We start from the raw sequence: 25,997 nt of genomic DNA on the forward strand, positions 1-25,997 counted from the left end.
CAGCACCACCTTTCATTGCCAGCACCTTCGAGCCAGCACCACCTTTCATTGTGATCACGGCTGATCATCCACAATCAGTAACCCGTGCCTGCCTTCTCCCCATATCCCTTAATTCCACTAGCCCCTAAAGCTCTATCTAACTCTCTTTTAAATTCATCCAGTGAATTGGCCTCCACTGTCTTCTCTGGCAGAGAATTCCACAAATTCACAACTCTCTGGGTGAAAAAGTTTTTTCTCACCTGTTTTAAATGGTCTCCCCTTTATTCTTAGACTGTGGCCCCTGGTTCTGGACTCCCCCAAATTTGGGATTTTTTTTCCTGCATCTAGCCTGTCCAGTCCTTTTATAATTTTATGTTTCCTTCAGATCCCCTCTCATCCTTCTAAACAAGCCCAGTCTTTCCAATCTTTCCTCATATGACAGGCCCGCCATCCCAGGGATTGACCTTGTGAACCGACACTGCACTGCCTCAATAGCAAGGATGTTCTTCCTCAAAGTGTGGTTCAGGACTTTTAGTATAAGAAAATAACTGCAGATGCTGGTACAAATCGATTTATTCACAAAATGCTGGAGTAACTCAGCAGGTCAGGCAGCATCTCGGGAGAGAAGGAATGGACTTTAGTTTAGTTTAGTTTAGAGATACAGCGCGGAAATAGGCTCTTAGGCCCACCGAGTCCGCACCGACCAGCGATCCTCGCACACTAACACTATCCTACACACACTAGGGACAATTTACATTTATACCAAGCCAAGTAACCTACGTCTTTGGAGTGTGGCAGGAAACCAGAGATCTCGGAAAAAACTCACACAGGTCACGGGGAGAAGGTACAAACTCCATACAGACAGCACCCGTACTCAGGATTCACCCCGGGTCTCTGACGCTGCAAGGCAGCAACTCTACCGCTGCACCACCGTGACACCCTAAGCCACCGAGCGCCCGGGCAGCCTAAGGAAATAGACAAAGGGAATCTTATCCCTCAACAAATATTACTGCTTCAAAGTTGTAGTCAATTTTTAACAACTTTAGTGAGCGCTCTATGTTTGGAGGTTTATAGGGTGTTCTTCAAGAACTGTTGGAAATATGCAGCAAAGTGCATTGAGAGGGAGGCTGGCTCGGAGTCTAACTTTTATTGTCACAGTTATATCTTCAAGTGACTCTCTTGGTTAATTAGGAAAAGGGCTGAGGAGGTACAATCTGTGATTTTGTCAAATTCACCAGCTACTTTAAACTCAATTGTTTACGTTGCAGTCCAATAGTGAGAGTCAAGAGTGTTTAACTGTCTATGTACCACCAACGGAACTACAACATTCTTACTTGTTGCTGCTTTACAGGCCGATTAAAGCAGTAAAACTCAGATAAATATAATAATCAATAATACAATTAATTAATAATCATTATAATCATCAGAAGGCAGGAACGGGGTACTGATTGAGAATGATCAGCCATGATCACATTGAATGGCGGTACTGGCTCAAAGGGCCGAATGGCCTACTTCTGCACCTATTGTCTATTATCATAATACTAGGTAACCATAATAGCACAAAACTGAATTCCGCAGTGCAATCAAAGACACAGTCCATAAAAGATCATAGTTGCTGAGGTTAGTGTTGTGCAGTGTTCATGAGCCTGATGGTTGCTGGGAAGAAGCTGTTCTTGAACCTGGAGGTCACGGTTTTCAGGCTGATGGTAGCAGTGAGATGAGAGCGTGGCCACGTCTTTGGTGATGTGGGTCTTTGATGATGCTGGCTGCCTTTTTGGGGCAGCGCCTCCTGTAGATCCCTTCAATGGTGGGGAGGTCAGTACCTGTGATGGGCCTTCGATGGTGGGGACGTCAGTACCTGTGATGGGCCTTCGACGGTGGGGAGGTCAGTACCTGTGATGGGCCTTCGACGGTGGGGAGGTCAGTACCTGTGATGGGCCTTCGACGGTGGGGAGGTCAGTACCTGTGATGGGCCTTCGATGGTGGGGAGGTCAGTACCTGTGATGGGCCTTCGACGGTGGGGAGGTCAGTACCTGTGATGGGCCTTCGACGGTGGGGAGGTCAGTACCTGTGATGGGATAATGTAGCAACATTCTTGAACATCTTTAAATCTTTAACATTAAGGTTTATATCTTAAGATTGGCATCCTTAGCAGGTCTTAATACCATTTCTTTGTCCATCCTAGATGACCTTTGGTAGGAATGAAATCAAATCGTCCTCCACAATCTTTCACGCGCATAAGACCTCGGAGCAGGATTAGGCCATTCGGCCCATCGATCGTGGCAGATTGTGCCATTCAATCATGGCTGGTCTTCCTCACACACAACTTCACTCTACCAGGAACACGGGCCCTGGTCTTGTCGGCGCACTTTAAAAACCTTCCCACTTCCCGGACATTCCTTTTCCACACCTGGCTGAGGTGTGGGAACGGCCTGCTGTTTGAAGCCGCAAATGTGGTCATACCCTTACTGACCCAGAGGAAGAGGATTAGAGATTAACTATTGCAATGGAGTGGGAGCCACCTGAATGAAAAGAAAGTTAAAGCTCTCTGGAGCCAATGGAATGTTGGCCTTCATAACAAGAGGAGTTGAGTATATGAGCAAAGAGGTCCTTCTGCAGTTGTACAGGGTCCTAGTGAGACCCCACCTGGAATACTGTGTGCAGTTTTGGTCTCCAAATTTGAGGAAGGTTATTCTTGCTATTGAGGGCGTGCAGCGTAGGTTTACTAGGTTAATTCCCGGAATGGCGGGACTGTCCTATGGTGAAAGACTGGAGCGACTAGACTTGTATACACTGGAATTTAGAAGGATGAGAGGAGATCTTATCGAAACGTATAAGATTATTAAGGGGTTGGACACGTTAGAGGCAGGAAACATGTTCCCAATGTTGGGGGAGTCCAGAACAAGGGGCCACTGTTTAAGAATAAGGGGTAGGCCATTTAGAACTGAGATGAGGAAAAACTTTTTCAGTCAGAGAGTTGTGAATCTGTGGAATTCTCTGCCTCAGAGGGCAGTGGAGGCCAATTCTCTGAATGCATTCAAGAGAGAGCTAGATAGAGCTCTTAAGGATAGCGGAGTCAGGGGGTATTGGGAGAAGGCAGGAACAGGGTACTGATTGAGAATGATCAGCCATGATCACGTTGAATGGCTCGAAGGGCCGAATGGCCTACTCCTGCACCTATTGTCTATTTTCTATTGTCTATTGAGATGTGATACACAGGACATTGCAGCTACTTCTGACTTCAGGTGATAGTGAAAGTGACCATTGTAGAACAGTGGCCATCGCCAATGTCAACATTAAACCCACTTATGTATCAAAACCTCACGACAAGCTTGTTATAGAGTCATGGAGCTGTACAGCACCGAAACAGGCCTTTCGGCCCACCTTGTCCATACTGGGCTAGTCCCATTTGTTCGGTGCTTGGTGTACAAGGGGGAAGCTGGATCGGCTGGGACTTGTTTCTTTAGAGTGTCGGGGCTGAGGGGAGACCTTATAGAGGCGTACAAGATCATGAGGGGCACGGATAAAGTGAACTCTCACAGTCTCTTCCCCAGGGTAGAGGATTCTGAACCTAGAGGGCACAGGGTTAAGGTGAGGGGGGAGAGATTTAAGAGGGACCTCGGGGGGCAAATCTTTCCACTCAGTTCCGTATCTGGAACGAGCTGCCAGAGGAAGCTACAAGTGGACACAATGACGACTTTTCAAAGCCAGATATATGGATAGGAAGGGTTTAGAGGGACATGGGCCAAGTATACTGGGGAAAGGGGACTTGCCCAGTATTCCAACTTGGCCAGAATGGACAAGGTGGGCTAACTTGGCCTGTTTCTATGACTCTTAAGGCGCTATCTGTGAAATAGCTTTACCGCCTGCACTAAACTACGAAGAATTCAAAACAAATGATCGTGAGACTGGGAGTCAATTAATACAGGCTTAGATTCGCCGTGTTGCAGTGCATCAGAGCGAAACTCTAGACAAAATGTTCCCACCAACTTGTTAATAATTGTTGAGTCTGTCTGCATAGCTTTGGTACACGGTGTCACACACATATTCTAAACACATGCTTTCTAGGAAAAGAACCCAAGTGCTGAAAGTGATCCTGAACACATGCCGAGCGATGAGATAGGTCCAGTGCCTTTCCAATAATAGCTCGTGTCACCAGGCCTTGAGGCTTGCAAAGGCCCCTCCAGTAGCAGCAGGTCAGGTTACCCCAGCCAGGCTCATTCCCGCGGGCGATGTGTGCTGGCGGCGCGAGGTGTTCCTTCCAGAGCCCACAGCCCCACATTCACAGTGACCCTGAATGTTCCATAGTTCATCAGACCATTCGCAGTCCGCGTTTCCTGATTTTGTTGTTTGCTTGTGGTACGGGTTCTCTGGGGAGCCTTGGAGTGCGAGCGATTGTATTAAAATAAAATAAAACCCGATTCATTTGAATCAGTTCGGGCCCAAACAGGAACTCAGGTCCCTAACTCCATCCATCACTACTCCTCCCATGCCCTGCGTTCCACACTCCCCACCATCTGCCTCCACCATCACCCCTGGCAGCACGTGTTCCAGGCACCCACCACCCTCTGTGTAAATAACCTGCCTCGCACATCTCCTGTAAACTTGCCCCTCTCACCTTAAACCCATGCCCTCTAGTTTTTGATCTGTATCTAGGTAATTGTCTTCAAGTTAAACTGATCCCATCTGATGCACATCCCTCTATTCCCTGGTACTTCCATATACCAATCCAAATGCCTCTTAAACACCACTATCGTAACTGCCTCCACCACCACCCCTGGCAGCGCGTTACAGGCACCCACCACCCTCTGTGTAAATAACCTGCCACGCACATCTCCTTTAAACTTTGCCCCTCTCACCTTAAACCCATGCCCTCTAGTCTTTGGCAATTCCACCCTGGGGAAAAAAGGTCCTGACGGTCTACCCTCACGTCATTTTATATACTTCTATCAGGTCTCCCCTCAACCTCTGGAATTCCAGAGAAAACTATCCAGGTCTGTCCAAGGTAGCATTCTGGTAAAACTCTGTAGTTTATCCTGGCTCATGTTCAACATAAACATTGCTTAGCTTAGTTTAGACTTAGTTCAGTTTAGTTTCAGTTTAGTTTAGTTTCGTTTCGTTTCGTTTATTGTCATGTGTACCGAGGTACAGTGAAAAGCTTTTTGTTGTGAGCTATCCAGTCACTGGAAAGACTATACGTGATTACAATCGAGCCAAAGTGCCTGATCGTGGGCTGTGCTGTTACAGTACAGCTGTGTTACTGTACTGTTAGAAGTACTACAATCTTCTATGTAATAATCCAAAAAGGTGATAATATAATCCTATAAGTGATATTTTGACTCTATTTTAAAGATGTAAAGGGGAGTGAACTCCATCCATCCAGCTAATGTATATTTCCCAATCAATATTTGATCTGAATGTTAGCTAGAGTTAAGAGCTGGTGGAATAGGCAGATAGATGGCGGAAATGGGAAGAGTTACATTCACAGTGACATGGAAGGATGCAGACTGCAAACTGACCCTTTGGTTTACTTTGGATGATCAGCTGCCCATTTTTGCACTAACCCTTCATTTCCCCATCAACCCCCCCCCCCCCCCCCCCCACTGTCTCTCTGGTTCCACCACTTGTCGACACCTCAGGGGCAAGTCACGGTGGCAATCAGCCCACCGACGGGCTCACATTAGAGACCGGAGCAGCCGGCAGAAACCCATTGTGGAAGTAAGATGGAGTGAAGGTGGTATAGTCATACAGCACGGAAACAGGCCCTTCAGCCCAACTCATCCATGCCGACCAAGATGCCCTGTATTTAGACGTTAGAGTCACGCCGAGTCCACGCCCAGTCACCAGCGATCGCCCCTTACACCGGCACCATCCTACGCGCTGGGGGCAGTTCACAATTTACAGAAGCCAATTGAGCAACAAACCTTCATGTCTTTGGAGTGTGGGACGAAACCGGAGCACCCGGAGAAAACCAACGTGGTGATCGGGAGGACGTATAAACCCCCGTACCGACAGGCAGCATCCACAGTGATGGAAGCAAGGGCTCAGGTGCTGACCTGTGATGAGAGGCACCACGATAAGGGTGGGCACGGGGACAAGGCAGACACACTGCCGGCCGCACAGAGACGTGCTGGAGACTGCAGGTGGTGAAACGCTGAGCAAAACACAAAGTGCCGGAGGAACGCAGCGGGTCGGGCAGCATTTGTGGAGGGGGCGGACACAGAACGTTTCGGGTCTAGTTTAGTTTAGTTTAGAGATACAGCGTGGAAACAGGCCCTTCGGCCCACCGGGTCCGCACCGACCAGCGACTCCCGCACACATTAACACTACCCTACACACTAGGGGCCATTTTACATTCACACCAAGCCAATCAACCTACAAACCTGTATGTCTTTGGGTCGGGACCCTTCTTCAGACTGATGGATTGGGGGGGGGGGAGGGGGATTAGAAAGCCGGAAAAGAGAGGTGGGGCGAGGCAAAGCCTGGCGAGTGATAGGTGGATACAGGTGAGGGGGGTGATGGGCAGATGGGTGGAGTAAGTGACAAAGGCTGGTGGTGAAGAGAGGACAAAAGGGTGTCAGATAAAGAGGAGGAGAGGAATGTAGAGACGGAGGGAGGGATGTGGGTGGGAGGGGGCGAGGGGAGGGGTAATAGGGGGGAGGTTAAAGGGCAATGAGGACTCGGGGGTGAGGGATGAGTGTAGAGAGGAGGGCAGAGGGGCAAGGGGGGGGGGGGGGAGATGTGTCAGGGTGAGTTCATTACATGAAATTAGAAATAATCCCCCTCGACATCGGCTTGAGGAAGAGTTGATGTGGGTGCATTTGGAGGGTGGTTGCAGACATGTTGTGTGTTTGAGGGAGTGTGTGAGAGCACCAGAGAGGGAGAGAGAGAGGGGGAGGGGGAGGTGGAAGGGGAGAGGGAGAGGGAGAGAGGGAGAGGGAGAGGGAGAGGGAGAGGGAGAGGGAGAGGGAGAGGGAGAGAGGGAGAGGGGGAGAGGGAGAGGGAGAGGGAGAGGGGAGTGGGGGAGGGAGGAGGGAGAGAGAAGGAAAGGGGAGTGGGAGAGGGAGGGGAAGAGAGGGAGAGAGGGGAGTGGGAGAGGGAGAGAGAGAAGGGGAGAGGGAGAGGGGAGAGGGAGGAAGAGGGAAAGAAGGGGAGAGGGAGAGGGGAGAGGGAGGGAGAGGGGGAGGGGAGCAGGGTCTGGGCTCTGATGGTAGACCCAGAGATGGGAGGGATGGGAGCAGGTGCCACGGATTCGTCTCCACCAACGCCCTGCACCGTAGCTCTGATGGGCCAGACTATTCCAGAACGTTCCTTGAGACGCCTCGTGTCTCTGAGGTCAGGAGGGCGGCAGCTACATTAGCACCATATCTCCAGAGGCTTCTAAAAAAGAAAATGCTCGCCAACCTAACCTGCCGGGTGAATGTACAGCGATAGGTGTGACTGATCAAGCTGACGTGGTAACTTCGCTGTTGTTGTCAAACTAAACATGGAACAGTTTAATAGTACAGGGAAAGTACAGCACAGGAACAGGCCCTTCGGCCCACAATGTCTGTGCCCAACACAATGCCAAGTTACAGCAATCTCCTCTGCCTGCACATCAGGGTCATTGAGTCAGTCACACGGCATAGAAACAGGCCCTTCGGCCCAACTTGCCACACCGGCCAACGTGTCCCACCTACGCCAGTCCCACTTGCCTGCGTTCAGCCCCCATATCCCTCATAGCCTATCCTATCCATGTGCCTGTCTAAATGTTTTTTAAAATCGCAATACCTTTGAGTACAGAGAAGGTTCACCAGATTGATCCCTGGGATGGCGGGACTTTCATATGAAGAAAGACTGGATAGACTCGGCTTGTACTCGCTGGAATCTAGAAGACTGAGGGGGGATCTTATAGAAACATATAAAATTCTTAAGGGGTTGGACAGGCTAGATGCAGGAAGATTGTTCCCGATGTTGGGGAAGTCCAGAACAAGGGGTCACAGTTTAAGGATAAGGGGGAAGTCTTTTAGGACCGAGATGAGAAAGTTTTTTTTCACACAGAGAGTGGTGAATCTGTGGAATTCTCTGCCACAGAAGGTAGTTGAGGCCAGTTCATTGGCTATATTTAAGAGGGAGTTAGATGTGGCCCTTGTGGCTAAAGGGATCAGGGGGTATGGAGAGAAGGCAGGTACGGGATACTGAGTTGGATGATCAGCCATGATCATATTGAATGGCGGTGCAGGCTCGAAGGGCCAAATGGCCTACTCCTGCACCTATTTTCTATGTTTCTATGCAATAGTTTCTGCCTCAACTACCTCCTCCAGTAGCTCGTACCATACACCCACCACCCTTAGTGTACAAAAGTTACTCCTCATGTTCCTATTAAATCTCTCACCCCCCCCCCCCCCCCCCCCCTCACCTAAAACAATGCCATCTGGTTCTCGATTCCCCTACTCTGGGCAAGAGACTGCATTTATCCAACCTATTCGTCTCATGATCCATATCCATCCATTCACTCTTGTATTCCAATTTCTGAGTTGAGAGTAAACTGGACCCGATCCACACACAAACTACGAGATAACCTTTGAATGTGTTGGAAGGAACTGCAGACGCTGGTTTACAACAAAGATAGACACAAACTGCTGGGGGTAACTCAGCGGGTCAGGCAGCATCTCTGGAGAGAAGGAATGGGGGACAGTTCGGTGATAAGACCCTTGTTCAGACAGGGGAGAGGAAGACCAGGGATATGGAAAGGTAAGGCGTGAAAAGGACAAATCAAAGGGGACAAAGGTTAAGGAAAATGTGGAATGGTTCAATTTTAGCGGAGGGGAAGGTAACAGAGAGGCATCCAACCAGTAAAATGTAATCAGGATGGGGAGGGACGGGAAGAGAGGTAAAGCATGGGTACTTGAAGTTAGAGAAATCAATATTCATGCCACTAGGTTGTGAGCTGCCCAAGCGAAATATGAGGTGCTGTTCATCTAATTTGCGTTGGGCGTCACTCTGACAATGGAGGAGGCCCAGGACAGAAAGGCCAGTGTGGGAATGGGAGATGGAGTTAAAATGTTTGGCAACTGGGAGATCACGTAGGCCTAGGCGGACTGAGGAGAGGTGTTCAGCGAAACGATCGCGCTTGGTATCGCCGATATATAGGAGGACACAGGGCAAGGGAGACCCCCCCTTCCCTGACTCATAGAAACATAGAAAATAGGAGTAGGCCATTCGGCCCTTCGAGCCAGCACCGCCATTCAATATGATCATGGCTGATCATCCAACTCAGTAGCCTGTACCTGCCTTCTCTCCATACCCCCTGATCCCTTTAGCCACAAGGGCCACATTTAACTCCCTCTTAAATATAGCCAATGAACTGGCCTCAACTACCTTCTGCGGCAGAGAATTCCACAGACTCACCACTCTCTGTGTGAAAAAATGTTTTCTCATCTTGGTCCTAAAAGACTTTCCCCTTATCCTTAAGCTGTGACCCCGGGTTCTGGACTTCCCCAACATCGGGAACAATCTTCCCGCATCTAGCCTCTCCAACCCCTTAAGAATTTTATATGTTTCTATAAGATCCCCCCTCAGTCTTCTAAATTCCAGCGAGTACAAGCCCAGTCTATCCAGTCTTTCCTCATATGTAAGTCCCGCCATCCCAGGGATCAATCTGGTGAACCTTCTCTGTACTCCCTCTAAGGCAAGAACGTCTGAAGAAGGGTCTGGACCTGAAACGTTACGCATTCCTCTCCAGAGATGCTGCCTGGTGAGGTTGAGGTGATCTTTAAATGTTACTCACCAAATTAGCCTTGATGTGAGTTATTCTGGGAGACTTTTGGGGATGTGAGCAAAAAATGAGTCCAGGTTCTGTTCTCGGTAACGCCACTTTGTTGCTTGTTAATGTGCACATTGGGTGCAATTATCTCTTACAAAGCTCTTGTGAAATGGTGCTGTCAGTGTGCCTGGGAGTACACGTTGAGGACTTGTATGCTGGAGAGGGAATCTGTGGAACTTAGTGCTCATTAGACCTCAACAAACCCTCTGATAAGGTGCCACACGTGAGACTACTAAAGAAAATGAGAGCCCATGGCATCAGCCTGATACTATCCTGGATAGCAAGTTGGCTGGATGGCAGATGGCAAAGAGTGGCAAGAAGGGGGCCTTTTCTAGATGGCTGCTAGTAACTAGCGGAGTTCCGCAGGGGTCGGTGCTGGGGCTGCTGCACTTCACGTTGTATATTAATGATTTAACATAGAAACATAGAAAATAGGTGCAGGAGGAGGCTGTTCGGCCCTTCAGGCCAGCACCACCATTCATTGTGATCATGGCTGATCGTCCCCAATCAATAACCCGTGCCTGCCTTCTCCCCATATCCCTTGATTCCACTAGCCCCTAGAGCTCTATCTAACTCTCTCTTAAATCCATCCAGTGATTTGGCCTCCACTGCCCTCTGTGGCAGAGAATTCCACAAATTCACAACTCTCTGGGTGAAAAAGTTCCTCCTCACCTCAGTTTTAAACGGCCTCCCCTTTATTCTAAGACTGTGGCCCCTGGTTCTGGACTCCCCCAACATTGGGAACATTTTTCCTGCATCTAGCTTGTCCACTCCTTTTATAATTTTATACGTTTCTATAAGATCCCCTCTCATCTTTCTAAACTCCAGTGAATACAAGCCCAGTCTTTTCAATCTTTCCTCATATGACAGTCCCGCCATCCCGGGGATCAATCTCATGAACCTACGCTGCACTGCCTCAATTACAAGGATGTCCTTCCTCAAATTAGGGGAACAAAACTGTACTCATTTGGATGAGGGGGATTGAAGGCTTTCTGACCTCAGTTGAGAGCTAGATAGAGCTCTTAAGGATAGCGGAGTCAGGGGGTATGGGGAGAAGGCAGGAACGGGGTACTGATTGAGAATGATCAGCCATGATCACATTGAATGGCGGTGCTGGCTTGAAGGGCTGAATGGCCTACTCCTGCACCTATTGTCTATTGTCTATTGACCAAGTTTGCAGTTGATATGAAGATAGGTGGAGGGGCAGGCAGTGTGGAGAAAGCAGGGACTCTGCAGAAGAACCTGGACAGGTTGGGAGAGTGGGCTGAGAAGAGGCAGGTGGAATACAGCGTGTTCACAAAGTATGGAGTCATGCATTTTGGTAACAGGAATAAAGGCGTAGATGATTTTCTAAATGGGGAGAGAATCAGAGGTACAAAGGGACTTGGGAGTGCAGGATTCCCAAAAGGTTAATTTGCAAGTTGAATCAGTAGTAAGGAAGGCAAGTCTAATGTTAGCATTTATTTCAGGAGGGCTACAATACAAAAACAGGGATGTAAAGCTGAGGCCCTGCTTTGACCGCACGTCAAGTCAAGTCAATTTTATTTGTATAGCACATTTAAAAACAACCCACGTTGACCAAAGTGCTGTACATCAGTTCAGGTACTAAGAAACGAACATACAATGGCACACTAACATAACAGCACATACATAAATAGTTCACAGCGCCCCGTGAGTATTCGCGTGGAGCATTCTGAGCAGTTTTGGGCCCCATATCTGAGGAAGGATGTGCTGGCATTGGAGAGGGTCCAGAGGAAGTTTACGACAATGATCCCAGGAATGATTGGATTAACATATGATGAGCGTTTGACGGCACTGGGCCTGTACTCACTGGAGTTTGGAAGGATGAGAGGGGAACCTCATTGAAACTTATCGAATAGTGAAAGGCCCGGATAGAGTGGATGTGGAGAGGATGTTTCCACTAGTGGGAGAGTCGAGCACCAGAAGTCACAGCCTCAGAATATAAGGAACGTACCTTTAGAAAGGGGATGAGGAGGGATTTCTTCAGTCAGAGGGTGGTGAATCTGTGGAACTCATTGCTGTGGAGGCTGTCCATTGATATTTTCAAGGCGGAGATCGACAGATTCTTGATTGGTCAGAGGTTACGGGGAGAAGGCAGGAGAATGGCGGAGCGGACTTGATGGGCCGAATGGCCTTATTCCGTTCCTAGAACCAATGAAACCCCTGCTTCCAGTGCTTCTCTTTCCATCTGCTATCTGGGAGCAGTTCGTCAGATCTCCATTTGAATAATATAATCTTCAATCCTGTTGACTTTGTTTATGTGACATAGAACACAGAGCAACTGCAGCACAGGAACAGGCCCTTCGGCCCACAATGTCTGTGCCCAACACGGAGCCAACGCCATCATTTATCTTCCTGAACATAATCCAGATCCCTGCATCCCATGCGCCTATCCAAAACGCCTCTTAAGCACCACTAGAGTGGGACTATCTGCCTCCACCCCTGGCAGCACGTTCCAGGCACCCACCATCCTCTGTGTAAAACACTTGCCCCACACATCTCCTTTAAACTTTCCCCCTCTCACCTCAAAGCCATGCCCTCTAGTATTTGATATTTCCATTCTAGGATAAAGGTCCTGACTGTCTACCTTAATTACCTCTTATCATTTTATGTTTCTATCAGATCTCCCCAAAACTTCTGGCGTTCCAGAGAAAGCAATCCAAGTCTGTCCAACCTCTGCCTGCAGCTGATACCCTCTAATCCTGGCAGCATCCTGATAAACCTCCTCTGCACCCTCTTCAAAGCCTCCCCATCCTTCCTGTAACGAGGCGACCACAACTGCACACAATGCTCCAAATGCAGACTGGCCAAAGTGTTATAAAGCTGCATCATGACTTCCTGACTCTTATACAAGGCCCCGACCGATGAAAGCAAGCATACTTGCAAGCCTTCTCTACCACTCTACCTGTTTGCCAGGGAGCTAGGGACTTTCAAAGGTTTCAAGGTCAGTTTATTGGCACGTGTACCACTTAAGGTACAGTATTTATTCACAAAGTGCTGGAGTAACTCAGCAGGTCAGGCAGCATCTCAGGAGAGAAGGAATGGGTGACGTTTCTGGTGGAGACCCTTCTTCAGATACTTAAGGTACAATGATATGCGAATTACCATACAGCCCTACGAAAACAAAAGCAACAAGACGCACAACTACATAAAAGTTAAACATCCACCACAGCGGATTCCCCGCGTTCCTCACTGTGATGGAAGGCAAAAACGTCCAACCTTCTTCCTCTTTATTCTCCCGCGGTCGGGACAGTCGAACCATCCGTCGGGGCGATCGAAGCTCCCGCATCCGGCGGTCGAAACTCCCGTGGCTCGGAGTTCCCGAAGTCGGTCTCTGACCAGAGACTGCGGGCTCTGCGATGTTAAATCCGCAAAGACCCACGGTTGGAGCTCCCCCTCTCTCTCTCTCCCCCCTCTCTCTCTCCCCCTCCCTCCTTCTCTCCCCCTCTCTCTCTCTCTCCCCCTCTCTCTCCCTCCCTCTCTCTCTCCCCCCTCTCTCTCCCCCTCTCTCTCTCTCCCCCCTCTCTCTCTCTCTCCTCCCTCTCTCTCCCCCCCTCTCTCTCCCTCTCTCTCTCTCTCTCCTCCTCTCTCGATCGAAATCGGGGCGATCGGAACCTCCGCGTCGGGGCGATCGGAACCTCCGCGTCGGGGCGATCGAAACTCCCGTGGCCTGGAGTTCCCGAAGTCAGTCTCTGTTAAATCCGCAAAGACCCACAGCTGGAGCTCCGAGGTTGACCCCTGGCAAAGGGATTGCCAGCTCCGCGATGGTAAATCCACAGGCATCAGCGGTGGAGCTCTCAAAATCGGTCTCCAGCAAAGGCCGCCAACTCCTCAATGTTAGGCCGCAGTGCGGACCGAGATACGATACGGATAAAAATCGCATCCCCCATCGAGAGGTAAGAGATTTGAAATAAAGTTTCCTCAACCCCCCCCCCCCCCCCCCACGTAAAACAAGCAAACGAACACTAAAAAACATGCAGTGAACACATACAATTAAAACACAAAGAAGGAAAGGGCTGACGGACTGTTGGCGAGGCAGCCATTGCTGGCGCCACCCGGTGGACTTGGACCCCAAGATCATTCTGCAAATTAAGGGTTCAGAAATTAATTGTGCATTTTCCCCTCATATTTGACCCCCAAACTCCATCTGCCATTTCTCTGCCCATTTCTGCAGCTGGGCTGTCGACTGTTGGCTTTATTCACTTTGCCGTGGGTCGGGGTGAAGATGGCAAAGGGTCTTAGCCCTAAACATAGAAACATAGAAACATAGAAAATAGGTGCAGGAGTAGGCCATTCGGCCCTTCGAGCCTGCACCGCCATTCAATATGATCATGTCTGATCACCAGCTCAGTAACCTGTACCTGCCTTCTCTCCATACCCCCTGATCCCTTTAGCAAAAAGGGCCACATCTAACTCCCTCTTAAATATAGCCAATGAACTGGCCTCAACTACCTTCTGTGGCAGAGAATTTCACAGACTCACCACTCTCTGTGTGAAGAAATGTTTTCTCATCTCGGTCCTAAAAGACTTCCCCCTTATCCTTAAGCTGTGACCCCTGGTTCTGGACTCCCCCAACATCGGGAACAATCTTCCCGCATCTAGCCTCTCCAACCCCTTAAGAATTTTAAATGTTTCTATAAGATCCCCCCTCAGTCTTCTAAATTCCAGCGAGTACAAGCCCAGTCTATCCAGTCTTTCCTCATATGAAAGTCCCGCCATCCCAGGGATCAATCTGGTGAACCTTCTCTGTACTCCCTCTAAGGCAAGAACGTCTTTCCTCTGGTTAGGAGACCAAAACGGCACACAATACTCCAGGTGTGGTCTCACCAAGGCCCTGTACAACTGCAACAGAACCTCCCTGCTCCTAAACTCAAATCCTCTTGCTATGAATGCCAACATACCATTCGCTTTCTTCACTGCCTGCTGCACCTGCACACTTGCTTTCAATGACTGGTGCACCATGACACCCAGGTCACGTTGCATCTCCCCTTCTCCCAATCGGTCACCATTCAGGTAATACTCTGCTTTCCTGTTCTTGCCGCCAAAGTGGATAACCTCACATTTATCCATATTATATTGCATCTGCCATGCATTTGCCCACTCGCCTAATCTATCCAAGTCACTCTGCAGCCTCCTAGCATCCTCCTCGCAGCTAACACTGCCACCCAGCTTCGTGTCATCCGCAAACTTAGAGATGTTGCATTCAATTCCCTCGTCCAAATCGTTAATATACACTGTAAATAACTGGGGTCCCAGCACTGAGCCTTGCGGTACCCCACTAGTCACTGCCTGCCATTACGAAAAGGACCCGTTTATTCCTACTCTTTGCTTCCTGTCCGCCAACCAATTTTCTATCCACCTCAACACTGAACCCTCAATACCGTGTGCTTTAAGTTTGTACACCAATCTCCTATGTGGGACCTTGTCGAAGGCCTTCTGAAAGTCCAGATATAACACATCGACTGGTTCTCCCTTATCCACTCTACTAGTTACATCCTCAAAAAATTCTATAAGATTCGTCAGACATGATTTGCCTTTGGTAAATCCATGCTGACTTTGTCCGATGATTTCACCACTTTCCAAATGTGATGTTATCACATCTTTAATAACTGACTCTAGCATTTTCCCCACTACCGATGTTAGGCTAACTGGTCTATAATTCCCCATTTTCTCTCTCCCTCCCTTTTTAAAAAGTGGGGTTACATTAGCTACCCTCCAATCCTCAGGAATTACTCCAGAATCTAAAGAGTTTTGAAAAATTATCACTAATGCATCCACTATTTCTGAGGCTACTTCCTTAAGCACTCTGGGATGCAGCCTATCTGTCCCTGGGGATTTATCTGCCTTTAATCCATTTAATTTACCTAACACCACTTCCCGACTAACCTGGATTTCCCTCAGTTCCTCCATCTCATTAGACCCCCGGTCCCCCGCTATTTCCGGCAGATGGTTTATGTCTTCCCTAGTGAAGACAGAACCAAAGTAGTTGTTCAATTTCTAAAACATGAGATCTGTTTCTTCCTCCACAGAGTCATAGAGCTGTACATCACGAAACGGACTTTTGGGCCCACCTTGCCCATTCCGACCAAGTTGGCATACTGGGCTAGTCCCATTTGCCTGCGTTTGGCCCGTATCCCTCTTCTAAACCCTTCCTATCCATAGATCTGTCCAAATGTCTTTTTCAAGTTACAGTTGCATCCCCTTCTGCAGCTTCCTCTGACAGTTCGTTCCAGATACGGACTACCTCTGAGTGAAAAAGCTGCCCCTGAGGTCCCTCTTAAATCTCTCCCCTCTCGCCTTAAGCCTGTGCCCTCTAGTTTTAGAATCCTCTACTCTGGGAAAAAGACTTCACTTTATCCGTGCCCCTCATGATCTTGTACCCCTCAATAAGGTCACCCTTCAGCCTCCCACGCTCCAAAGAAAAAGGTCCCAGCCTATCCAACCTCTCCCTGGAACTCAAGCCCGTAAGCCCAGGTAACATCCCGGTGAATCTCTTCTGCACCCTTTCCAACTTAACGACTGGGTGACCAGAACTGCACACAGTGCTCCAAGTGTGATCTCACCAACAAGATGATACGCACTATGTAGTTCTTGATGCTGGTTATAGAAACATAGAAACATAGAAAATAGATGCAGGAGGAGGCCATTTGACCCTTTGAGCCAGCACCGCCATTCATTGTAAGAAAATAACTGCAGATGCTGGTACAAATCGAAGGTATTTATTCACAAAATGCTGGAGTAACTCAGCAGGTCAGGCAGCATCTCAGGAGAGAAGGAATGGGTGACGTTTCGGGTCGAGACCCTTCTTCAGACTGAAGAAGGGTCTTCTTCTTCTTCTTCTTCCACCATTCATTGTGATCATGGCTGATCATCCACAATCAGTAACCCGTGCCTGCCTTCTCCCCATATCCCCTGATTCCACTAGTCCCCACTGGAGGTGTACTTCGCTATGAAGAAGGTCATTCTTCACACCCAAGCAAATCTGTTTTTCTCTTCAGGGTCTCGGATCTACTCCATTAACTGTGTTTCTCTCCACAGATGCTGCCTGGCCTGCCAAGTGTTACCAACATTTTGTACTCCAGCATGTTGTGCCTGTCTTCGGTGTAAACCAGCGTTTGCAGTTCCTTCCTACACATGTCACCAACATTGACTTTGTGTCCAGCATCCGCAGCCTTATGCTTGTTGATTTAAAACTGGTTCCTCTTGCACTCAGTCACAGAGCCGTAGTGTCTTGCGGGAGGGAAACAGGCCCTTCGGCCCAACACATCCATGCCGACCACGATGCCCCTTCGACACCAGCCCCATTTATCCACAGTTGGCCCGCTTCCCTCTAAACCTTTCCTATTGTGGCACGGTGGCGCAGCGGTAGAGTTGCTGCCTTGCAGCGAATGCAGCGCCGGAGACTCAGGTTCGATCCTGACTACGGGCGCCGTCTGTACGGAGTTTGTACGTTCTCCCCGTGACCTGCGTGGGTTTTCTCCAAGATCTTCGGTTTCCTCCCACACTCCAAAGACGTACAGGTATGTAGGTTAACTGACTGGGTAAATGTAAAAATTGTCCCTAGTGTGTGTAGGATAGTGTTAATGTGCGGGGATCGCTGGGCAGCGCGGACTCGGTGGGCCGAAGGGCCTGTTTCCGCGCTGTATCTCTAAATCTAAATCTAAATCTAAATCTAAATCTAAATCTATCCGTTATTTAATAGTTCAGAAGTCAGAGCATGAAATATAAATCCTTGCTTTTATTTACATTTTATTAGGATCGTGCTGGTGTGCAGAGATTGCTGGTCGGAACAGGACTCGGTGGGCCGAAGGACCTGTTTCCGCGCTTTATCTCTAAAGTCTAAAGTCTGAAGCAGGTAAAAATATGCCAAAACCTCTTTTTTTATTTTTTTTATTTTTTTTTAATAAAGATGAAAAGAGACTGAAAAAAAAGACTGTAAACTAATAGAGAGAGAGCAAAGAAAAAAGAGAATTACAAACATAAAGATTATGGGGATAGATCCGGGAGTTAGTGAGTATAGTTGTACATCCAACCCTAAACTCAAGTTTTAACTTTAGTTTTAAATTTCAGTTTTGTGACAAACCCATTTACTTTTTTAAAAATTCAATAAATGGAGACCATATTAAAAAAAAATAGATCTGGTTTGTCAATTAAGGCAAACCTTATTTTTTCCAAATGCAAGGTCTCGGTCATTTCCGTAATCCACATTTTAATTGTGGGGGTTACTGTTTTTTTCCAAAATTTAAGTATTAATTTTTTCGCAGTTATTAAACTGTAGTCAAGAAAGCGTCTGTGACTCCAAAACCTCTTTAAAAGTGGGCAGTTATGACTGCGTGACTTAAACAATATATTGCCATGATTATTCTGGGTGGTGGAGGGAATGCATTCCATCATGAAAAAAATACACTCTGATGTGTGTGTTTCCAGGAAAACATTTCGGTGTGTTTACAATGAGAACAATTTGGACTCAATCTGTCAAACGGTTCTTTGCATATTCACCGAGCCAGCCGGATTATTCATCGGCCTGTGATTTATGTAAGTCACTGCACACGGCAGCCTCTCAGTCAAGGTGCAGCCCTGCAGGCGGCAAGCACCAAGTAAATAGGCGCAATCAGGCAACGCAGCACGCCAGTGACTCACTCGAGCAGAGCCCTCGGTCAGTGGCAAGGTGGGGTGGCTTCAGTAAACCCGCAACACGTTCCCTCTCAAAACAGACAAGTGTGCAACGAGCTGCCGGAGGAGGTAGTTGAGGCAGAGACTATCGCAAGAGTTTTAAGAACGTTTATGCATCTAAACACTGTAAATGGCTCGGCGGCAATCATGTTTTGTCTTTCCACTGACTGGATTGCACGCAACAAAAAGCATTGCACTCTACCTCGGGTAGAGGTCCACCACGAACTAAACCGAAGAAACAGTTTGACAGGTACATGGATAGAACAGGATTGGAGGGATATGGACCAAACGCAGGCAGGTGGGGCTAGTGTGGCTGGGACATGTAGGCCGGTATGGGCAAGCTGGGCCGAAGAGCCTGTTTCTTCACTGTAGCACTCTGTGTCTCTTAAGTGCTTCAAATTAGCAAAAAGGTCTTTGATGATAATTACAACTGAATATCAGCTGCCAGTTCTGTATCTTTGTGTATGAAGGAACTGCAGGTGCTGGTTTAAACCGAAGATAGACACAAAAAGCTGGAGTAACTCAGAGGGACAGGCAACGTCTCTGGAGAGAAGGAACGGGTGGCGTTTCGGGTCGAGGCCCTTCTTCGGACCGTTCTTTGTCTTTGGTTTTCCTTATCAAGTGTTTAGATTTAGGTTTATTATTGTCACGTGTACCGAGGTACAGTGAACAGCTTTGTTTTGCATGCTGTCCCATCCGATCAGATAATACTGTACATCAATACAATCAAGTCAAACTCAAGTACAGTAGGTAGAGCAAATGGAGGGAATGGCCAGACGATGTTTCAGGAATCTGAATGAGATACATGTCCTTTTAAATGGCCTCCTCATTCCATATAACAAACTCTAACCAGCATCACAATACAACCTGAGTGATTTTGAGGGTGTGTGAGTATTTGTGTGAGTATATATTTCACAAAATGCTGGAGTAACTCAGCAGGTCAGGCAGCATCTCAGGAGAGAAGGAATGGGTGACGTTTCGGGTCGAGACCCTTCTTCAGATTCTCTCCTGGGAAATAAATACCTTCCATTTGTACCAGCATCTGCAGTTATTTCCTTACACTACATATGTGTATGTATATCTCAGAGCCACAGATTACTGCCCTATTGCAACCAAAGACACAGTCCACAGAAGATCATAGTTGCTGAGGTTAGTGTTGTGCAGTGTTCAAGAGCCTGATGGTTGCTGGGAAGAAGCTGTTCTTGAACCTGGTGGTCACGGTTTTCAGGCTCCTGTATCTTCTTCCCGATGGTAGCAGCGAGATGAGAGCGTGGCCAGGGTGGTGTGGGTCTTTGATGATGCTGGCTGCCTTTTTGAGGCAGCGCCTCCTGTAGATCCCTTGGATGGTGGGGAGGTCAGTACCTGTGATGGGCCTTCGATGGTGGGGAGGTCAGTACCTGTGATGGGCCTTCGATGGTGGGGAGGTCAGTACCTGTGATGGGCCGGGCAGTGTCCACCACTCTCTGTAGTCTCCTTCGTTCCTGGGTGTTTGAGTTACTGAACCAGGCCGTGATGCAACCAGTCAGTGTGCTCTCCACCATACACCTGGAGCGGTTCAACAGAGTAGTTGTCGACATCCTAAATCTCTTCCATCGTGTCGGGAAGTGGAGGCATTGATTGCATTCTGTGAGCATTGCTCCAGTACCTGGGTCTCCATTTGCAGCCTTCGTGGCTCTCACCTGGAGGCAGTGCATGGAATGTTTCGCACTGCGGCCCCACCTCCGTGTTTGCGTTACCTCGTTGGTAGTTGGTCTGTCGTACAGCGTGTTGTTTGTTGCCTTGTTGATCCTTCACGGCCAGATGGTGCATGAACATCTGTGGAGAGAGAGAGTAATCAGATGTCACACCACCTCCATCATAACAACAGAAATATATATATAGATATATATATATATATATATATATATATATATATAATGAATACATATTAACAGGGACAGCGATCCACAAATCACATCTGCTTGTGTGTTTCCATGGGCATCGTTTTCAATCAAGATCTTCCCACAATGTTTTGCCATGATTTTACCATTGGGTTGTTTTCTGTGGAATCATATCATATCATATCATATATCTACAGCCGGAAACAGGCCTTTTCGGCCCTCCAAGTCCGTGCCGCCCAGTGATCCCCGTACATTAACACTATCCTACACCCACTAGGGACAATTTTTACATTTACCCAGCCAATTAACCTACATACCTGTACGTCTTTGGAGTGTGGGAGGAAACCGAAGATCTCGGAGAAAACCCACGCAGGTCACGGGGAGAACGTACAAACTCCTTACAGTGCAGCACCCGTGGAGACCTGGTGGAATTTAGAAGGATGAGAGGAGATCTTATCGAAATGTATAAGATTATTAAGGGGTTGGACACGTTAGAGGCAGGAAACATGTTCCCAATGTTGGGGGAGTCCAGAACCAGGGGCCACAGTTTAAGAATATAAGGGGTAGGCCATTTAGAACGGAGATGAGGAAAAACTTTTCGGTCAGAGAGTTGTGAATCTGTGGAATTCTCTGCCTCAGAAGGCAGTGGAGGCCAATTCTCTGAATGCATTCAAGAGAGAGCTGGATAGAGCTCTTAAGGATAGCGGAGTCAGGGGGTATGGGGAGAAAGGTACTGATTGAGAATGATCAGCCATGATCACATTGAATGGCGGTGCTGGCTCGAAGGGCCGAATGGCCTCCTCCTGCACCTATTGTCTATTGTCTATTGGAAGTATTTAAAGTAATGAGCGGCATAGAGAGGGTAGTCAGTCAGAATATACCTGTGACGCCATCGTCAAGGAACTATGTACGTGCACTCCTCGAACCCTGCACTCTACAGCACTCCCCAGAACCCTACCATTCACTGTGAAGGCCCTGCCCCTGGTTTTGACTTCCCAATGTGCAGCACATCGCACCGATCTGCATTAAACTCCATTAACCATTCCTCAGTCCTCTGATCAGCCCGACTGATTAGAATCCTGCTGCAATTTTTGATAACCATCTATGATACCACCCACTTTAGTGTCATCTGCAAACTTGCGAATGGTTCCCATCCAAGTCATGGATGTAAATCGCAGGCAGCCATGGGGCCAACATCGAACCCAGAGGCACGCCACCCGTCCACATGCCAGGCATGCATTCATCGCCAAGGCACGAGGCTCGGCAGTTCCTTTCCAAACTCTTCTCAACCTCCTTGTCTCTGTCATCATTTGTGTCTCCTGATTCTTACCCTTTCAATTAGTTGTCCTCCACTCTTTGGTTCTAAGCCTTTGGTTGCCACCGAAGGCCGTGGAGGGTAAGTCACTGGCAGCGATGGATGGACTCCTGATCAGTACGGGTGTCAGGGGTTATGGGGTGAAGGCAGGAGAATGGGGTGGAGGAGGGGAGTTAAATCATCCATGATTGAATGGTGGAGTAAACGTGATGGGCCGAATGGCCTAACTCTCCTCCTTTGACTTATGAAATGTTGAAATTATGAACCTATGTTCACCAACCTGGAGATAATGTTGACAGACACAAGCGGAAGAATGTGTGGGGTTTAGTACAGGACCTAATACCCACTGATGAGCTGATGGCCAGTTGGCAAACCGTATTCCAGGTCCATTCTGGTGGAACTGACCAGAGTGAATCTCTGGATCTACTGTGATGAGCTGCAGAGAGAGAGAGGAGACATCTCTGGGTTCCTGCTGAGATCCTCCATGCAACAATCCAACATCTGCAGTTTCTTGTTTCCACAGAATAATGTTCTTATTTGCTGCAGCTTAACATTAAAGCAATAACATGCAGATCAATAAATAATAATCGTTAATAATAATAATAATAATAAATTTATTTGTCATATGTAGGTTGGCACAGGGTCAACGGTACAATGAAATGTATTTGACAAGACAATGGGTCACCTCAGCAGTAATATTCCAAGGGTAAATAAGATTAAAAAATGACATTAGTAAGGTAAAAAGACAATATTAAAAATAGTTAAAAAGACAATATTAAAAATAATTTAAAAATAATCAACATGTACGTCAACATATATATCAACATATATGTTACTATCAAGTAATAATCTGTAATGCCAGGTAACCACAAATAATGCAAAACTGAAGTCCGTAGGGCAGCCAAAGACACAGTCCACAGAGGTTAGTGTTGTGCAGTGTTCAAGAGCCTGATGGTTGCTGGGAAGAAGCTGTCCTTGAACCTGGAGGTCACGGCTTTCAGGCTCCTGTACCTTCTTCCCGATGGTAGCAGCGAGATGAGAGCGTGGCCCGTCTTCAGATTGATGTGGTGGGACTCCCACTAAATTCTCAGACTTTCTAGTCATTGAGACATCCAAAGCTGAAGAGGTGCCAAGTCTGAGGTTGCAATTCTTCTGTGTGGTAGTCACACTGGTACAGGTGCTAACATTTACAGCAGTGATCTAATAGGCTGAGTCACGCACGTAACCTTTACATTCCCTTTACAATATATATTGTGCAAGTGATCTAAATGCAGCATTCATTCGGTTATGCACCAGTTGGAGTTAATATTAAAGTACCACTGGTTTGACCATTCCCAGTCTGACCTTTCTGTCATGGGCCTCCTCCAGTGCCATAGTGAGGCCCACTGGAAATTGGAGGAACAGCACCTCATATTTTGCCTGGGCAGCTTGCAGCCCAGTGGTATAAACATCGACTTCTCCAACTTTAGATAGTTCCTCTGTCCCTCTCTTCCCCTCCCCCTTCCCAGATCTTCCACTGTCTTCCTGTCTCCACCTATATCCTTCCTTTGTCCCGCCCCCCCTGACATCAGTCTGAAGAAGGGTCTCGACCCGAAACGTCACCCATTCCTTCTCTCCTGAGATGCTGCCTGACCCGCTGAGTTACTCCGGCATTTTGTGAAATAAATACCTTCGATTTGTACCAGCATCTGCAGTTATTTTCTTACGCCGGTTTTTATTGAGTCATAGAGTCACAGAGTCATACAGCATGGAAACTTGACCACACCGACCAACATGCCCCATCTACAATAGTCCCACCTGCCTATGCTTGGCCCATATCACTCCAAACCTGTCTATCCATGTACCTGTCCAAATGTCTCTTAAATGATGTTGTAGTACCTGCCTCAATTACCTCCTCCGGCAGCTTTTTCAATACACCCACCACCCTCTGTGTAAAAAATTTACCCCTGACTTATTAAATGTCCCCATCACTTTAAACCTAAGTCCTCTGGTTGTTGATTCCCCTACTCTGGGTAAAATAATGATCCTGGTCTATTATTCCCATGATTTTGTACACCTCTACAAGATCACCCCTCATCCTCCTGCCCTCCTGTTTTTCCAACCCCCAACCCTGCATCTCTCTGAAGCTGTCAAGTTGCCCCGCAGTGCACTTATTTAATAAACTCAGCTGCCAGCCCCGTTTCTCTTCCCCTCTCACAACGGCAGGCGTTTGATTTTTTTCCCCTCTTCTCCTGCCTAAGTGAAGGTCCGAGCTGGTGGTCACGGAGTGTGAGTAGCCACAGCAGGGCCAGGCCCAGGCAGCCGGGGGGAGGGGGGGGGAAGGTGGCTGCACAGTGTGCTTCCATCCCGGTTCACACTGAGGGCTGGCAGCACGCCTGCATTAGAACAACAGCCTCAAACTGCCTCGCTGTCTCGGGGGGATGAGTAGGGCTGTGTGCCCCTTGGCACCCTGAGGTGGAACGACCAGTTTGGGCATGCCGGGGTGAAATCAGCTCCCTGGGTATCGTGCACTGACGGTTATATTTAGCCAGGTAGTTAAAATGTCCAGGTAATGTAATTAATGGTAGCAGCTGGGACAGGCACGGTGTCACAGTTCAGTGTATCCATGTCAATTGTAACCAGCACTGATTGAGCCATTTAATTCCCCTTTAGCTTCGAGCTACATTGCCAATTCTAAGGACTAATGTGCTATCTCATTAAGGTTGGCACTGCCAGAATTCTTTTGCTTAAATTAGGGTACCTGTTAAATGTATTTAGCACTAATATATGATATCACTGACTGTCAGAATAATTGAACTAAGACACAGAGTGCTGGAGTAACTCAGCGGGTCAGGCAGCATCTCTGGAGAACATGGATAGGTGACGTTTCACAGAGTGCTGGAGTAACTCAGCGGGTCAGGCAGCATCTCTGGAGAACATGGATAGGTGATGTTTCGGGTCGGGACCCTTCTTCACTCTGAACCAATCCATCCTGACCCGAAATGTCACCTATCCATGTTCTCCAGAGATGCTGCCTGACCCGCTGAGTTACTCCAGCACTCAGTGAAACGTCACCTATCCATGTTCTCCACAGATGCTGCCTGACCCGCTGAGTTACTCCAGCACTCTGTGAAACGTCACCTATCCATGTTCTCCGGAGATGCTGCCTGACCCGCTGAGTTACTCCAGCACTCTGTGTCTTTTCATTGTCAATTCTATGTCTCAATGTTTTTCTTTTATGTCATTAAGGTTGGCATTATAAGAATTATTTCATATAAATACAGGTATCTGTTAAATGCATTTAGTACACTAGCATGCAATATTAGAACATTAGAATATTAGAACATTGAACATTGAACAGGCCCTTCGGCCCACAGTGTCTGTACTAAACATTGACTGTCAGAATAATTAAACAGTTCATTCAGACACAAAAAAACTGCAGATGCTGATTTACAAAAGAAGACACACAGTGCTGGAGTAACTCAGCTGGTCAGGCAACATCGCTGGAGAACACAAATAGCTGATGTTTCGGGTCAGGAGCCTTCTTCAAGAAGCAGACTGCATAGGTTTAAGATGAGATGGGAAAGATTTAATAGGAACCTGAGGGCCAACTTTTCCATGGGTGTAGGGAACGAGCTGGCAGAGGGGGTAGTTGAGGCGGATACTCTAACAACATTTAAAAGACACCTGGGCAGGTGCATGGACAGGAAAGTTTAGAGGGATGTGGGCCAAACGTGGGCAGGTGGGGCTAGTGTAGATGGGGCATGTTGGTGGGCATGGACGAGTTGGGCTGATGGGCCTGTTTCCGTGCTGGTCGACTGTATGGCTCTATTAATAAATAGGTGGGGGGATCCCAAGTAGGGTTAGGGGAGGGTGGGCGCAGGTTCTTGGTAAAGATCCTCAGCGGTTCCCCAGTGAGAGACCCATCCCAGGGGGAATGACAAGAAGCGAGAACAGTTCCTGGAACAGTGTGCCGTGTAAACACATTCCCCCGGAGGGACTTACCCCTGTAGGTAGCAACAGCCACTCAACGTTTCTGTAAACCACCACCTGCCATGCCTCGTTTCAATTTCACGTTTGACACACTGCTTCACTCACCAATCTTGGAGGAGGATGTCAATACTAAAAATAGAGGGCATGGGCGTGAGGTGAGAGGGCTTGAGTTACAGGGAGAGGTTGGATAGGCTGGGACTTTTGTCTTTGGAGCGTGGGAGGCCGAGGGGTGACCGTATTGAGGTGTACAAGATGACGAGGGGCACGGATACATTGAACGCTCAGTGACTCCAACAGTAGCGGAGTTAAAAACTAGAGGGCATTTATCCTTATACTTTATCCATACACTGTA

Source organism: Rhinoraja longicauda, chromosome 7 (assembly GCF_053455715.1).
Source record: "Rhinoraja longicauda isolate Sanriku21f chromosome 7, sRhiLon1.1, whole genome shotgun sequence".
Classification (NCBI taxonomy): domain Eukaryota; kingdom Metazoa; phylum Chordata; class Chondrichthyes; order Rajiformes; family Arhynchobatidae; genus Rhinoraja; species Rhinoraja longicauda.